This window comes from Scyliorhinus canicula, chromosome 11 (assembly GCF_902713615.1).
Source record: "Scyliorhinus canicula chromosome 11, sScyCan1.1, whole genome shotgun sequence".
In the NCBI taxonomy this organism is placed as follows: Eukaryota; Metazoa; Chordata; class Chondrichthyes; order Carcharhiniformes; family Scyliorhinidae; genus Scyliorhinus; species Scyliorhinus canicula.
The window spans coordinates 134,559,161-134,575,977 of NC_052156.1; the positions used below are offsets into that span (position 1 = coordinate 134,559,161).

General features: G+C 45.9%; 1 long non-coding RNA gene across 1 annotated transcript in view; it reads right to left on the bottom strand.

Moving 5' to 3' along the window:
* Window positions 1-16,066, bottom strand: part of LOC119973392 — a 67,942-nt gene extending 51,876 nt beyond the window's left edge. Inside the window, exon 1 of the long non-coding RNA XR_005462302.1 lies at window positions 15,836-16,066. This is a non-coding gene — a long non-coding RNA (uncharacterized LOC119973392). The remainder of the gene's footprint in view (window positions 1-15,835) is intronic.
* Between the last annotated feature and the right edge of the window lie 751 nt (window positions 16,067-16,817).

Genomic DNA, 16,817 nt, shown 5'->3' on the forward strand with positions numbered 1-16,817 from the left:
GCAGAGGGTGATGGTCGAGGGGTGTTTTTCTGACCGGAAGCCTGTGCCCAATGGGGTCCCGTAGGGATCAGTGTTGGGACCCTTGCTGTTTGTGGTTTATGTAAATGATTTAGACATGTATGTAGGAAGGTTGATTAATAAGTTTGCAGATGATACAAAAATTGGTGGGATGGTAAATAATGAAAAGGATAGCCTTAGATTACAGGACGATATAGATGGGCTGGTCAGATGGGCTGATCAGTGGCACCTGGAATTCAATCCGGATAAGTGTGAAGTGAGGCACTTGAGCAGGACAGGCAAGGGAATACATGATAAACGGCAGGACCCTGGGAAGCACAGAGGATCAGAGGGATCTTGGTGTGCATGTACACTCGTCCTTTAAGATAGCAGGGCTGGTAGATACAATGATCAAGAAGGCATTTGGTACACGTGCCTTTATTTAAAAAAAAATATTTTTATTCTCCTTTTTCACATTTTCTCCCAAATTTACACCCACCAACAATAAACAATAATTAGTAACAGATATGTCAATCCCCATAACAATAACAACGATCCCATCCTCCCACCAAACCCCAAACATTAGCCCGCATGTTTGCATAAACAAATGACAAAAAGGAATCAGGGATCACCCCTAGTCACCCTTAATACACCCAGTCCCCCTCCCCCCCAACCCTCCCCCCCATCCCCCCCAACTAATGTTCGATGTTATCCAGTTCTTGAAAGTGCATAACGAATAATGCCCATGACTTGTAGAATCCCTCCGTCCTTCCCCTCAGTTCAAATTTAACCGTCTCAAGAGTCAAGAATTCCAACAGGTCACCCCGCCTCTCCAGGGCACAGGGTGGAGAGGCTGCTCTCTATCCCAACAGGATCCGCCTTCGGGCGATCAACGAGGCGAAGGCTACAACATCTGCCTCCACCCCGTTTCCAACCCTGGCTGGTCCAACACCCTGAATATGGCCTCCCGGGGGCCCGGGTCCAGTTTCACGTGCACCACCTTGGAAATTACCCTAAAAACCTCCTTCCAGTAATCCTCTAGCTTTGGACAGGACCAAAACATATGAATGTGATTAGTGGACCCCGCCCCCCCCCCCCCCCCCCCCCCCACCCGCAACGTTCACACACATCTTCTACTCCTTCAAAGAATTGGATCATCCTTGCTCTCGTGAGGTGTGCTCTGTATACCACCTTCAGCTGTATCAGCCCCAACCTTGCACACGAGGTGGAGGCATTTACTCTCCAGAGCACCTCACACCAGACCCCCTCCTCTATAACCTCTCCCAACTCTTCCTCCCAATTTGCTTTGATCCCTTCCAGTGATGTCTTATTCTCTTCCAAAATAGCTCCGTAAACCACTGACATTACCTCCTTCTCCAGTCCCCCTGTCGTCAGCACTTCCTCCAACAATGTGGAGGCCGGCTCCACCGTGAAGCTCTGTATCTCCTTTCTGGCATAATCTCGAACCTGCATGTATCTAAACATTTCCCCCTGCTCCAGCCCATACTTCGCTTCCAGCTCCTTCAATCCTGCAAACTGACAACGAAGAAACAAATTTTTCAGCGGCTTAATCCCATTCTCCTCCCATTTCTGAAAATTTCCATCCCACCTCCCTAGCTCAAATCTGTGGTTCATCCAAATCGATATTTCCTTTGACCCTGCCCCCAACCCAAAGTGTTGCCGAAACTGCCTCCAAATTCTCAATGACGCTATTATTACCGGACTCTCTGAGTATTTCCCCGGGGCTATCGGGAGCGGCACTGTTGCTAGTGCTTTCAATCCCGACCCCCTGCACAAACTCTCCTCCATTCTGACCCACTGGGAATCAACCCCTCTGACCCAGCTCCGCACCTTCTCCACATTCGCCGCCTAGTAGTAGTACATCAGATTCGGAAGGCCCAAACCCCCTGCCTGCAGCACCCCTCCCCTCTGTAGCAGCACCTTTCTCACTCTGGCCACCTTCCCTCCCCAAATGAACGAGGTAATCCTTCCCTCAACTCTCTGAAAAAAGGCTTTGGCAGGAAAATCGGTAGGCATTGAAAAATAAACAGAAATCGCGGCAACACATTCATTTTAACCACCTGTACCCGACCCGCCAGTGACAGAGGGAGACCATCCCACCTTGCCAGATCGGCTTTCACTCTCCCCACCAAACTAGAGATGTTGTACCTGCGAAGCCTCCCCCACTCCCAGGAAACCTGCACCCCCAGATACCTAAAGTGAGTCCCTGCCCTATGGAATGGCAGCCCCCCACCTCTGCCCCCCCCCCCCCGGCCGAGGCACCATAAAATACTCACTCTTGTCTAGATTCAGCTTGTACCCCGCGAAAGACCCAAATACTCGCAGTAGCTCCAATATTCCCCCTATCAACACACTCAGTTCCGACACGTATAACAGCAAGTCATCGGCATATAAGGACACCCTATGCTCTATCCGCGCCCCCCCCCCCCCACCCCACCCCCCACCACCACACTATTCCTTTCCATGCTCCCGAACTTCTTAATGCGATGGCCAATGGCTCAATCGCAAGTGCAAAAGGTAGGGTGGACATAGGTCATCCCTGCCTTGTCCCACGGTAGAGAGAAAAGTATCTCGAGCTGATGTTGTTTGAGCGGACACTCGCCCTCGGCTCCTTATATAGTAGCTTTATCCAGTTCACAAATCTTGGTCCAATCCCAAACCGCTCCAGAACTGCCATCAAGTACCCCCATTCTACCCAGTCAAACACCTTCTCAGCGTCCAATGCCACAACCACTCTGTTTCCTTCCCTTCCACCGGTGCCATAACGATGTTCAAAACCCTCCTAATGTTCTAAAAAAAGCTGCCTCCCTCTCACGAACCCTGTCTGGTCCTCACCTATCACCTTCGGGAGGCACTCCTCCAGCCTACCGGCCAGTACCTTCGCCAATACTTTTGCGTCCACATTCAGAAGTGATACACACTCCGTCGGATCCTTATCTTTTTTTAGCAACAGGGAAATCGATGCCTGCCCCAAGGTTTGTGGCAAAACCCCCTTCCCTATCCCCTCTTCAAACATCCCCACCATCAGGGGTGCCAGTTTATCCTTGAACTTTTTATAATATTCCAACGGAAACCCATCCGGCCCTGCCACCTTCCCCGACTGCATCATCCCAATCGCATCCATTATTTCCTGCTCCACTATCGCTCCTCCTAATGTAGCCCTATCCCCCTCCCCTAGCCTCGGGTACTCCAACCCATCTAGAAATTCCTGCATCTCACGGTCTCCCCCAGGTGGCTCTGACCTGTACAACCTCTCATAAAACTCCTCAAAAACCTTGTTAATCAGATCCGGAGCCGCCACCAACTTTCCTGCCCTATCCCTCACCTGAACAATTTCCCTTGCCGCTGCTTCCCTCCAGAGCTGACCTGCTAACATACCATTCCTTATCTCCAAGTTCATAAACTGCACCCCTTGTTCGTCTCAGTTGACGCACCACCTTCCTGGTAGACAGTCGGTCGAAGCTCGCCTGTAGTTCCTTCCTCTTTTCCAGCTTCGCTGATTCCCCATCTTCTGCATAACTCCTATCTACCTTAAGGACCTTAAGGAGCAATTTAGCATAGCCAACCGACCTATCCTGCCCTTTTTTGGACTGTGGGAGCAAATCGGAACGCCCGGAGGAAACCCACGCAGACACGGGGAGAAAGACCGAACTCCACACAGAAAGTCACCCAATGCCTGAATTAAACCGGGGCTCCTGGCGCTGTGAGGCAGCAGTGCTAACCACCGTGCTGCCATGTATCTTTTCTACAGGATCCACTGCAGTAACTTGTCAAGGTTTCTTCTGTAGCACTTCTCAAACCTGCAATCTTTTCTGCCTAGCAGATCAAGAGCAGTAGGCACATTGGCGCATGAGCATCACTATGTTGCACTGTGGGGAGGCAATGGGGTAGTGGTATTGTCCCTGGACTTACAACCCAGAGTAATACTCTGGGGATATTGGTTCGAATCCCACCATGGCAGATTGTGAAATAAAATTAAATTTATGAAAAATCTAATGATGATCATGAAACCATTGGCAATTGTTGTTGTAAAAACCCATTTGGTTCACTAATGTTCTTTAGAGTCACCCTTGCGTAGTCTAGCTTACGCAGGACTTCCAATGTGGCTGACTCAGTTGAACGATAAATAGGGATTGGTCATAAATGCCAGCGATGCCCTCATCCAATTCATTAAAAAAAATATTGAATCACTGGGGCAATTTCTGGAACTTGCGATCTATCAGCACCAACCTTCACCACAAGAAGAAAGGCCCACCATCCCTTCTGAAGGGTAATTAGGGATCAGAATTCAGCAATGTCCACATGTCAAGAGTGAATTTTAAAAGACGGTCCTAATCTGATTCCAGTTTGTACACATTGTATTGTGTCACTGAGTTATTAGACCAATCTATACTTCTGGCTGCTCTTCCCTACACATAATGATGGGGCGATTCAAATAGATGATTATTTAAGTAACTGATTCGAGCCTTGTGCTGTGTGGTCAAGGTCAGCTCTGCTATCCTGATTCCTGCCTTTGACTGGAGTCAATAACATCCCACTGTTTAGCCTGCAACAGTGAATATGAGTCAGCTGGTCGAATGCGAGTACAAATGTACAGCTGCAACACAAAGAGCCAATATTACTTTAATGGGAACACCTGGAACATTAGAGGTAACGTCACAGCTGGTTTTCACCTGAGGCGTCTTCAACTCAACCAATTAACCACAAGTTGTCATCTCACAGTGATGAATCAGAGATCAAATGTGTCAAAGTATTGGTGTTGTGGGAAAGGAGAAAACACTGGAGGAAGTTGGACTCTCCTCTGTGTGAATCTCCTTAAAAAGACATCTTATGCAAACAGGTGTTGAAATGCCATTATTCTGGAATGTTTGTTCCTCCAAATATCTTCCTTCACACACAGAACATGATGACAGCATGGCGAACTGGCCACCCTTAACTTATTTATCCAATTCATCCTCACAGCAAGCGCAAGGTTGTATTTGCTACCATGAATTTAACCTCTGCATAACTCTGTGTGGGCGATTATCATAGTTGCATTTGATTTTCACATTGTGGGATCATTTTACAAAAGGAATCTGAATACTCTTGAAAGGAGAACCCAGGTGCAGCCATGAGTCACGTGAACCCCAACTCTTTGATGTTACTTCAGTTTTTTAAATATTATGTTCCAGGCTTTGTTAGTGGCCTTTGTTCAAACAATGGGAGTCTTGGGAGCTGAAAGATAAAATTAACAAAGCTTTGGAACTCACTGCTCTCGCCGATAGTGTTTGGGGCTGCATAAACTGCTCGACGTGCAATGATAACAAAACAGCTCCATTTTGTTCAGTGAGAAAGCTCTTTCAGGCAGATCTTACTCTACGTTGTGTGTAGTGATCGTGCCCAGTGTCCACCTATTTCCAGCACACAGCCCAGAGGTAATGGGGTGTTGTTATGTTAGGACTTCATCACGTTTGCCTTTTATGTGTGCTGTCAGTTGAGACCGCCATGACGGCTACCAACTGTGTCGAATTCTAATTTAACAAAACAAATTGGCCTTATGGTGCCTCAATCTCTGCAGGTCACACATCATCGGCAGAATTCTCTGTTCCTGAGACGAGGTGTTGACGGCAGGGCAGAATTTGTGGACTTCCACGACAGCAAAACTGGCACCGCACCTGGACCGATTCAGCAACTATTGAGGGGCTAGCATTGGCACCACTTGGGACACAATTGATCCCAATGAGAGACAGTGTGGGATTAGCCGGATCTGTGATTGACACTCAGGAGGCTGACACGCTACAACTGCAATATACACACTTCCACACGTACTCATCCCAGCCAACAAGATGGCACTGGTTGTGCTGGAGCGCACCCATCCCGCTGTCTGGTCGGCTGGGACCACACGCCACCTAGAGGGGCGGTCTGGAGGGAAACCCAGGTGACCCTAAGTTCACAGTGGGCAGTCAGCGGGGTGTGCAGCTGCATGGATGCCTTGCTGGCCATAGCAATGGTGTTCCATGCCCATCCACCCCGGCCCCACTGCCCACCTCCTGGCCACCCTCCGCCACTCCTCCCGGCCCTGGCAGAAGCCCCTGGCCAGTGGCACAACTGTCAGCAAACTATGATGTTGGACACTTTCTATACCCCCTCTAACTCCCTCAGCAGCCACGGTACCTGTTTCACAATTTTTAAGAGCACAAGTGAACCTTTCTGTCGGGAACTAATTCCCTCTTCCCTCCTCCAACGGGAGGCCGGAGAATTACAGAGGCCCCGGAGAATACTGGGTCAGGTCCGCTAATGATATGCCCAGGATGTTTACTGTATGTGTGGAGTGGTATACATTGACCCCGCTGTTGAGGCACCGGAGAATTGTGATTTGGCGTGAAACAGGTGCCGTGACAATTTCGGCGTCAAAACCGATTGTCCGCCCAATCGCGTTTCCTGAGTCTGGCATCAGTCGACTGAGAATCCCACCCCATGTGTCAGCAGTGCCTTATTTAAAGAGACAAAGTAAGAATGTTTAATGAAAATAATATTTGTATTTATGTGGCATCTATCATGATTTCAGGATATCCCAAAATGCCTTACAGTCAATTAGGTACTTTTGAAGTATTTACATATTGTTCTTTGGAACATTGTCTTGGGATATTTTATGTCCAGCTGATGAAGCAACATCACTGTTTAACATCACTGTTAAACACCCATTTCTTAAAGCTACATTTCTTAAACACCCATTTCTTAAAGGTATTCTCACATGACACATTGCTGCCTTACAGTACCAGGGACCCAGGTTTTAACATCTCACCTGAACAATAGCACCTCTGCTATTGCACGGTGGCACAGTGGTCAGCATTTGTTATGGGCCAGGGTTTAGAGAACCCCAAAGTATATCATGGAATTCACCTGGCCCTCAACTTTTAATAGATTGCAGAGTGATCAACAGTACACCTGCTTCGTCTGGCTTCAGCTCCAACACTGAAAACTAAACTAAAACACACCCTGCAGCAAACAGCCTAAAAGAAAAGTAAAAAGCTGACAGGCTCCACCCACACTCTGACATCACTGTTAAACACCCATTTCTTAAAGCTACATTTCTTAAAGACCTATTTCTTAAAGGTACTCTCACATGACACATTGCTGCCTCACAGTGCCAGGGACCCAGGTTTTATTCCGCCTCGGGTGACTGTCTGTGGAGTATGTACTTTCACCCTGCGTGAGTTTCCTCCGGGTGCTCCAGTTTCCTCCCACAGTCCAAACATGTGCGGATTAGGTGGATTGGCCACCCTAAATTGCCCCTTAGTATCCAAACGTTGAGGTGGGGTTACTGTGTTATGGGGATAGGATGGGGCTCTTTCAGAGAGTCGATGCAGACTCGGTGGGCCGAATGGCCTAATTCTGCATTGTGGGAATTCTATTCTATTCGATTCTATTCTGTTCACTCGAGTATTAGGCCTAGAGTGTTAGGCCTAGATTTCCGCTCCCGGGTCGGGTACGCAAAGATAGCAGAATTCCCAGCTATCATCTCAGCAGGCTGAGGGTGAAGAGCATAGCAGCAAGTTGTAGACGGGATAAGTGCCAACAGTAGCACCTGTTGCAAAATTAAAATGCAATGACCTCAGGCAGGACAGGTATAATCCTCATATTGACCTACTATTTCTCTGCATTTTGCAAAGTGCGGCAGTGATTGGGAAATGCCATGTTTTTTTTTTCTTTTATAAATTTAGATTATCCAATTATTTTTTCCAATTAAGGGGGCAATTTAGCTTGGCCAATCCACCTACTCTGCACATTTTTGGGTTGTGGGGGCGAAACCCACGCAGACCCGGGGAGAATGTGCAAACTCCACACGGACAGTGACCCAGAGCCGGGATCGAACCTGGGACCTCAGCGCCGTGAGGCGGTTGTGCTAACCACTAGGCCACCGTGCTGCCCTCGGGAAATGCCATGTTGATGTTTCTCCACCATATTGGAAGCGTAGAAGAATAAACTCCAAGGGGCAGGTTCCAGGATGGATGCTGGCGGGGCAGGCTCTGCTGAGCCCGCCCTGCCAGAACTTAGTTTCTTAAAAGATATGGGCACCATTTTTAAAGGCCAGCCCAGTGCACAGAAGTTCATATGGAACCGCCCCCACCAATGTAATCTCCCCCCCCTCCCAACACAATCTCTTTCAGCAGTGGCAGCGACACTCCGTCCTGAGAAATCCACTCACCTGAGGTCCTCTGGGAAGTCTTTCCGTCAGGTGCACACTGTGGCAGAAGAGTTGTAATTCACGGCGGTCTGCCCTCATGCTGACATGAATGGATTTTCCTGTTTACGGGGTTGGGTTTGGGGGTGGGGGAGGGGGGGGGCTGTGGGGGCAGTGGTTGTGGTGGTGGCAAGGAGATGATGCACCATGTTGTGAGGAGCAATTCATGTCATGTAAATGGGCCAGCATGCAACCAACCTGGAGCTCGCCTGACTCGGGGCCCGTAGGCGTCTGATTCACTGGGGTCGGGATTTGCTTTCAGAGCCTGACAAACTGGAGCAGCTTTTAAGTGCTGCACTCAGCACAGACTGCCATTCAAGCCAAGAAGATGGCTGAATGAAGACCAGCGCCAAGGTTCCTGGATGCTGATATTGAACGCATGCTAGATACCATTGACGAGAGGAGGGACACTCTCTTCCTCAGGGTGGGGCTGCGACTCAAGCGAGCCATCCTGAATGAGGCCCAGGTGAGCAGGCAAAGGCTCTGAGTGTTGTCAGCCTCACCAAGAGGACTGGCATGCCATGCCTTAAGAAGATGAATGACCTCCTTCAATCAGCTCAGGTGAGTAACAACCTGTGTGCGCCAGGGCATCACACCCGTCCCTCATTCCTCACATGTTTTTTGTCTTACAGAATCCCAAACAAAGGAACCTGGGCCATCTGCCCCCACATCCAGACTCTCAGGACATCCCAGAGCACAATCTCCTTGGAAGACCCATCTTGGTACTGTTTCACCTGCACCATCCACTATCACGGAGACTATCACTTCAGTGGGCAATGTTAGCGATCAGGCTCCTGGTTCACCCTCTGATGGGTACCACACAGATGCTGCAGCACATCAGATGGAGGCAGAGACTCCCATGGGAGCCGCCGGTTGGAGGGTTTCCCTATCGCAGGAAACAGCTGTCACCCAGACATATCTTGTGCTTCTGGAATAGATGATCCCACCACTGTTGTAGAAGCAGAGAAAAACACTACTTTATTTGGTAGGCCCAATAGCAGACAACATAACTGCTAGACAAGGAATCAGTGAATCATCTACTAAACCTGAAGAAATACGATGTTCATTTTAACTTAAGAAGTCACGCAAAATCCTTGCAAGGACTAAATTTAATGAACATGTCCAGCAGCCAGGAGAATCTGTTGACTCATTCATTAATGATCTGGACAGGATTGCTGAAGGCTGCCAGAATCTAAGCTTATCGGGGATAGAATAGTTATAGGCCTACTGTTACCGATTAGAAAAGCATTGAGTTCCTCCAATTCTCATGTCAAATCAAATGCAAGAACACCATAAAAGTTACACATTCAACGACTCAACAGATAAATTCTGTTGTGGGGAACAGCAACCTCATTAATAAACCAAGACTTCGAATTATTAATGAAGCCAGAGCATAGGGCTGCCTGGGGTCTAAAATACGTCCTGTAACTATTCGGCAATAACAAATTCCGAGCAGCAAACACATTTAGCGCATCATTTAAAAGCAATCAGTGAATGCCATATAAAGTCAATAAATCACTTTGCCACCAGCACCATTACTTTTCCATCTAAGTCACAGCAGCGTGAAAACTGACTTCAGTGCAGGAAAATTGTGATCACCATGAATTTCAATGGGGTGGGGCATTATGATAATTACGGCAAAGTGACTCAAAATTCCCTGGAAAACATTGTGTGGCATTATTAATTGCGTACGTCGCTCGCTCAATGATTTTGCCTTTCTTTTAAATCATTTAAGTATCCCTACATTTAAATGCACAAGAGAAGTCACCAGAAAAATTTGGACTCGCAAACTTAAGATACCTTGACTAATGTATAAGCATCGCCTTTTTTTTTTAGGTCATTAGCTTGCTATAATATTTTAGGTCTTCTCATCCACCAAATCAATCTGGGCTTGTGACAGATGCATCAGTTGATCACAGTTAATTAGACACTGCCACTATCTAGCGGCTCCTCTGCTTCATTTGCCTTTGCAGTAGATCACTAAACATATTCAGCAACAATCGGGCAAATAAAAATTTATTTAAAATTAATTGAAAATGATTTTGAATGTAGAGGCATAATTGATGTTGAGACAGTCACTGTTTTACCTGTTATGTCGGTTGGTAGGTAGTTCAGTTGAATGCTCTTGGGACCATATTGAAAATATAATTTAAATTTAAAAACACTCCCTCCATGATTTGTGACTCAATGGTGTGGTAGCATGCCTCTTTTAAGGGATACAGGACACTACATGTAGTTAAATCCGCCATGTGATGTGTATTGCGTTATTCAAAGCAGGATCTTTCAGCTTGAGTTCTGGCTCAATACTAGGACATCTTATGGTTGCGAAAGGTATCTACTGTGTATGTATTGTGTATGTTCCCTCGGCTGCAGAAAAATACTTTTCACTGTACTTCGGTACATGTGACAATAAATCAATCGATCAATCGTATAAATTCAGAGCCCTTCTTCTCTCTTTCTCATATCATAAAAGTGAAATATTGCCGATGCTGGAGATCTGAACAAAAGACAAAGTGCTGGGCAAAGCACAGCAACCCTGTCAGCCTCTTTGGGGAGAGGATCTCCATTCCGAGTCCACGTTCTTTGGAAGTTTCAGTCAGCTTAATTGGAGCAGCAGTAAAAATGCTGAAATCGGTTAGCAAGGAGGGAATTTAGTCAATTATCCAATGACACTGGCTTACAGGATGCATGTGTGGCTGTTGGGTGCTTATAGGGTAAGGTCAACTATGAAGGCTCCAGATGCATAACTCATGGATATTTGCTATCCAAGATCCCAGGCAAACAAAAACTGGTCACTTGAGCTGAGCACTGGAAAAATATTGGGCTGGATTCTCCGATTCAGGGGCTGTGTCCCCCACGCTGGCGTGGGAACGATGGCATTTTCCGCCAGGAAAACTGTCGCAAAACGGCTACTGATTCCCCGTTTTGCTGGGGGCTAGCACGACGGCAGCGTAGAGCACATGGCTCTAGTTACCGATACGCCCCAGAGAATTGCCGGGTCCGTAGCCGCGCATGCGCACGGCGGCGGCTGCAGCCTTCGCACCATGCTTCATGGCGACGGCCGCTCACAGAGCCATCCCGCGAAATAGCCCTCCCCTTCGGCTGGCTCGCACCGCCCGAACCACTACCCCACAGTGCCCCCAGCTCCGAATAATGTTCCCACAGCCCACGGATCGGCTCTCCCACAACTGTGGCAGCGCTGGACTGAGTCATCAGCTGCCACACCGAGTTCCCGACTGATGAGACCATGAGACACCCACGCCGTCGGGAAATCGGCCAGTTGGGGAGGAGCATCAGGCAATGTTCTGAGGCCATCGATACGTGGCACGGCAGAGGTTTTGGAGGGGGTGGAGCATCGCGGAAAGGGCATTGCCCATAATTCAGTCGTAAACCTGGATTCTCCGGCCAGTCGCCGAACGCAATTTCAGCATCAGCGACCAGAGAATCCAGTCCATTGTACCTGTATCACCCTATCACAGCACGAATCACAACATTAAGAAAAGAAAGAGAGCAAAGAAAGAAATTGCACGAAAACAACTGCCATGATGTGGAACATTCCAAAATGAAATCAAGTTGATAACTTTAACAGATGCTGACTTTTAAAAAAAAATGAGTCCAGCTTGTCACAAATGCCACCTTTTTAATTCAACTTTTGCACAGCTTATATTTCATTTTGTATAGTTTCTGTTAACCTCTTTCTTTTCCAAACCATCCTCTTGAGTTATTGAATTGCATGTCATAGTCTGTGAACCTATGACTGGAGCAAGAATTGATTCATGAGGGAAATCTAATTTCACAGCTGTGAAATGAGTATTGAGACATAACTGGACCTGTCCCCACAATTTCATCTTGAGGCAAATTCAACTTGAGCTACTTATAATCTGTCACTGCATCTTAAATTGCTCCCCTGCCCTATATTGTTCATGTCATTGTTCAAGCACCCTGTAATTGTTCATGTACCCTGTCATTATTCATGTACCCGGTCATTGTTCATGAATTCTGTTCATATACCCGGTCATTGTTCATGTACTCTGCGCATGTACCCTGTCACTGTTCATGTACCCTGTCACTGTTCATGTACCCTGTCATTGTTCATGTACCTCATTCATGTACCCTGCAATTGTTCATGTACCCTTTCATTGTTTCACTGCTATCTGAAGCTCTCAGGAAACTTATCACATTACCTTGGGGCACCCATTTTAAAACATTTCAGCTCAAACTACTGTCTGTCACCCCATCCTGAAGCAATCACCCAATCCCTTTGATTTCAAGAGCTAACCTCATTGTCTTTATCTTGATGTTTCTCATACCTACAAATGTACTTTTCATGGGAATTGATTTTTTTTCTACTTGCTGGATCCCTGAAAATCTATGAAATTGGGGAATGATAATTTGAATAAATTTTAGGAATCTTCTGTAAAGTTTTTTTTTAAATGAACAAAACTGTTTATTAATTAACTCAAAACACTAAAGGGTTTCTATGATGTCTACTAAGATTACAGTTGGATATGACGGCTGATTACAAACAACTATGATTAACTATCATTATTTACTGTTGAAACAGGAGCTGTTTAACCTGTGCCTGCTGCCCCGCTTGTGTCTCTGTCCTGTCCAGGTTGTCGAATCTTCTGTAAAGTTAAAAGTTCCCTTGCAGGGAATGTGCACTGCCAAAATGGAATAGCCCTACCCATAGCTCCCCAGTTCATTTTTCAGTGCTCATAACCAATCCTTTCATCTTCAAGTGTTTGTACGCCACTACTTCACCTTAACGTGTTTACACACAGCACCCTACCTTGGTACATTCCTCGTTTTGTTAATTCATCTTAAGGAGCTCATTTGCACTGTGTTGCTTAGGCATGAATATTTATATTACAATCACAAGAGCATTTATTATTTATATATCTCCCATGACCTCATGTGACTGGGGGGGGGGGGGGGGGTGGAATCATAATTATTTGAAGGTCTGCTAAATAGATATGCTTTCAGTCAATAAAAATGTGTTACTTAGCAGAAATTAATTGACTGTTTGAAGCCGCACAAATAAAACATAATAAAGATACAATTGAACTATAAGTAAATATAGGGTTGTATTTGATATTGATTTGAGTTCATAAATTACGTCCTGTTTAAGCTAGAGCATGATTCAAGGTATTCCCTTTCTTTTTCCTGGTTTTTCTCCTACTATCTATCTCGAGGTTCCTTGCATCAACACGGGTGTTAAGGAACTGCTAGGTAAGTTAGACTGTCACTGATTTATTTCTTTTCAGGGTTTGATTTGGCCCCAGTGCAAATTATAATTTGCCTGCATTTCCAAGGGATTAAAAATAAACCTCTGTTCTTTTGACATGGGTTACTTTAATCGATGACTTCACGTGTAAATTAATTCACTTCCATCACAAATTGAGAAATCAGTAACAATTAGCACCAAATAGGTTTAAGCTTCTGTAGTTGAAATGAATATTCTATCCGATTTGCAATGCATTTTTTAAATAGAGACACATGTTATCAACGCGGGAGAATGGGTTGACTGATTGCACTCACTCCGGGAGGCTGGTAATATTTACATCGGAGTGAGTCGAGGTCCTTTGAGATCTCATGCAGCAGGTGTGGAATGGCGGCTGCTCAGTTAGAAACTCTGAGCCATGTCACTGGTGTCTTGTATTGCCTGGAGACAGGCGAGAAATATGAAAAGTTAATTCCACCACTGTTAAACCAGACTCCCTTGATATTTGCTTCATTCCAGCATGGCCACAGGGGTATCGTCGCTCATACCAGTCTCTAGTCTGGAATCCACACTTGTTCATTTTGTTTAAAATTCAAACACACAGGATGATGTTTTAAACCTCAATTCCACATGTCACATTAAATCGGCGTGCACTCCTCAGCGTTGAAATAAAACATGTGCAACGTCCGTTTTATGAGTAGCCCATCTTGTGGCTGGCGAATAATGCACTGCCTGGTGAATTGTACTGCCCAGAATATTCTTCAGCTTGAAATCCTTGTCAGTTGATTTAGGTCAGGGTGACAATAGCAAGACTGGAATTGACCTTGACTTGTTCACTGTCCAGTGACGTGGTCTGAGAACTGTAAATGTGTGGAATTTGAGTAAGAATAAGATCAGGCTTGGCACATTTGCCTTCCATGACCAAGTAGTCCACTCATTGTCAAATCATGCACACATGGGGGAGTGGGCTGCAGGTAGTGGGAGATTTGACTGAGCGCCAAATTTTCCGTCTTCGCTGGCAGTGGTCGAGGGACAGACTTGCAACGGAGAATCCTGTCAAATATGTAATTGCACATATTTGTCATTATCTAAACCAGGATAAAAGTTATCTCTCATATACATGATTAGAGGGGCCCTGCAATGTAAAATTAGAACGCTGCATTTTCAACTTTGCCACCCGGGTGATAACCCGAGCAGAGAAAAACACCTCTCAGTTGAACCCACCTGACTTTTGTTGAGACTGTTTCCACAATCGTCGAGTCATGTGCTCCTCCACGGGGCAGTGATGTTGAAGATTACTCCAATCGTGTGCAAATCTAGGCAGGGTAGCCGAATGACAATGATTACCCAGGCTGGATAACAGCCAAAGGAATTGGTTTTACTTTTAGGGTTTTGTTATGACCCCCTTGGAGGTCACGGACTATACTCTATTTGTTTCCCCGTGACCACACGGAGTATGAACTCCCCCGGTAAAACAAGGCGGGGCTTCCCCTTAACAAGGAGGAAGCTCATGGTATAAAAACCCCAACCTGAGTGCAGGTTGAGGCGGGTGACCTTTCGTGGCGAGGAGTTAGTTGTGTGTACCAAATAAACCTGTGTTCATTTTACATCCTACCGTGCATTCCTCTGTGTCTTTTCAGTGGATTCTACAGGTTTGACTCTGTTTTGATGCCCCTAAAAAAAATGTAGAGGATTGGCACTCGTGTGCAGTTCAGTGCTTCATCGGTGACTGGAATGGATGCTTCATCACAGCACAGGGAAAGTAAACAATAACATGACTAAACCTGACCCATATCTTCATGAAGATTTGTCTTGCATAAATCAAAGCAGTAAAGCGGTTTAAACTACAGCAGGATAAGTAGGCCAATCAGTGATCAAGTCTCGGGAAGGAAACGCAATATGGAGATTAAGAGAGTTTTAACTTGCCTTGCTAATTAATTATGCAATCGTCAGCAGTACCCAGTGTGTTTTGACTGCCTGGGCTGGATTTTCACCTTCTGTAACTCACCGACCCACAATTCCCCACCTATTCACTTTAACAGGTACAAGTTATGGGTTGGCAAATGCAGCAGGGGAAAGACCTGGCTTGGCTCTTTAAGAGTCTCAAAATATAAGGGGTCATTTTACAAGTTTGCGTCATTGTTCGAGAGCTCAGCAATAATGTAGGCTCATAAAATTTGTCCCTTTAAAAAATCAGCCCATCACTATATTATGGAGAGATTACCAGAAAATTCGAAACACAGTTGGATTTTGGATTCATTTCAGATAATAAGTTAAAGAGCACAGTTCTAATGCAAGTGTTCAGCAAACTGCCTCTCATTTGTAAGTAAACATGTAATGCAACAGCGTAAATCCAGTGAAACACTCACCACCTATAAATTGTGACATCACAGTTTAGATGCTCAGTAATCCAGGATCAGTTTCTGGTTTCAGTGAAGCTGCTTTGTTTACACTGCTGGCAGCTCCAATATCAACAAGAATTGGCATTTATATAGCACTATTTAATGCAGCAAAATGTCCCAAGGTGTTTCACCAGCGGGTTATCAAGTAACATTTTGGCACCAAGCTACGTAATGGGATATTGAGGCAGGTGACCAAAAGCTTGGTCATAGAGGTAGATTTAAATAGTGTCTTAATGGAGGAAAGAAAGGCAGGGAAGCAGGGGAGATTAAGGAGGGAATGTTGGGTTTCGGGCTTTGTCATCTGACGGTGCATCTGCTAATGGTGGAGCAATTAAAATCAGAAAAGTGCAAGGGGCCACAATTGGCCCCTCATAATGTTGTGAAACCAGAAGAGATTACAGGCACCAGGGAGGGGTAAGGCTATGGGAGGGATTGCAAACAAGGGTGAGAATTGTGCAATCAGAGCACTGCTCTACCGGAAGACAGCGTACGTTGGTGAGGACAGGGCTGAGAGATGAACAGATTTCATGCAAGTTAACATACAGGTAGAAGGGTTATGTAGGGTGTAAAATGACTCCTAGATCTCCCAGTTATATTTTGAGCTGATGACCCTCTTCCCTATGCCCCCACCCCACCCCACCCCACCCAGGGCACTACCTTTGCAGACATGGCCTTGTGGTTGAGCCATACAAATACTTGGAAATAGTACTCATTGGGATTCAACTATGATCAGGGATATAACCAAGTCTGTATATCAGGCAGTTATAAGGCAGTGGTTGAAATATGCTCAAGTCACCATCAATTTCGGCTGAATAAAAACCTCTCTCTGATTCCATCTTGCTCTAATTCCCTGCCAATTGTTTCCCATCTCAGTTTTCCTTTTCATTTTTGATCCCTTTTCATGTTGTCTAATATTCGTCCTGTCCCCAGTTCTCAAATGAGGGAGATG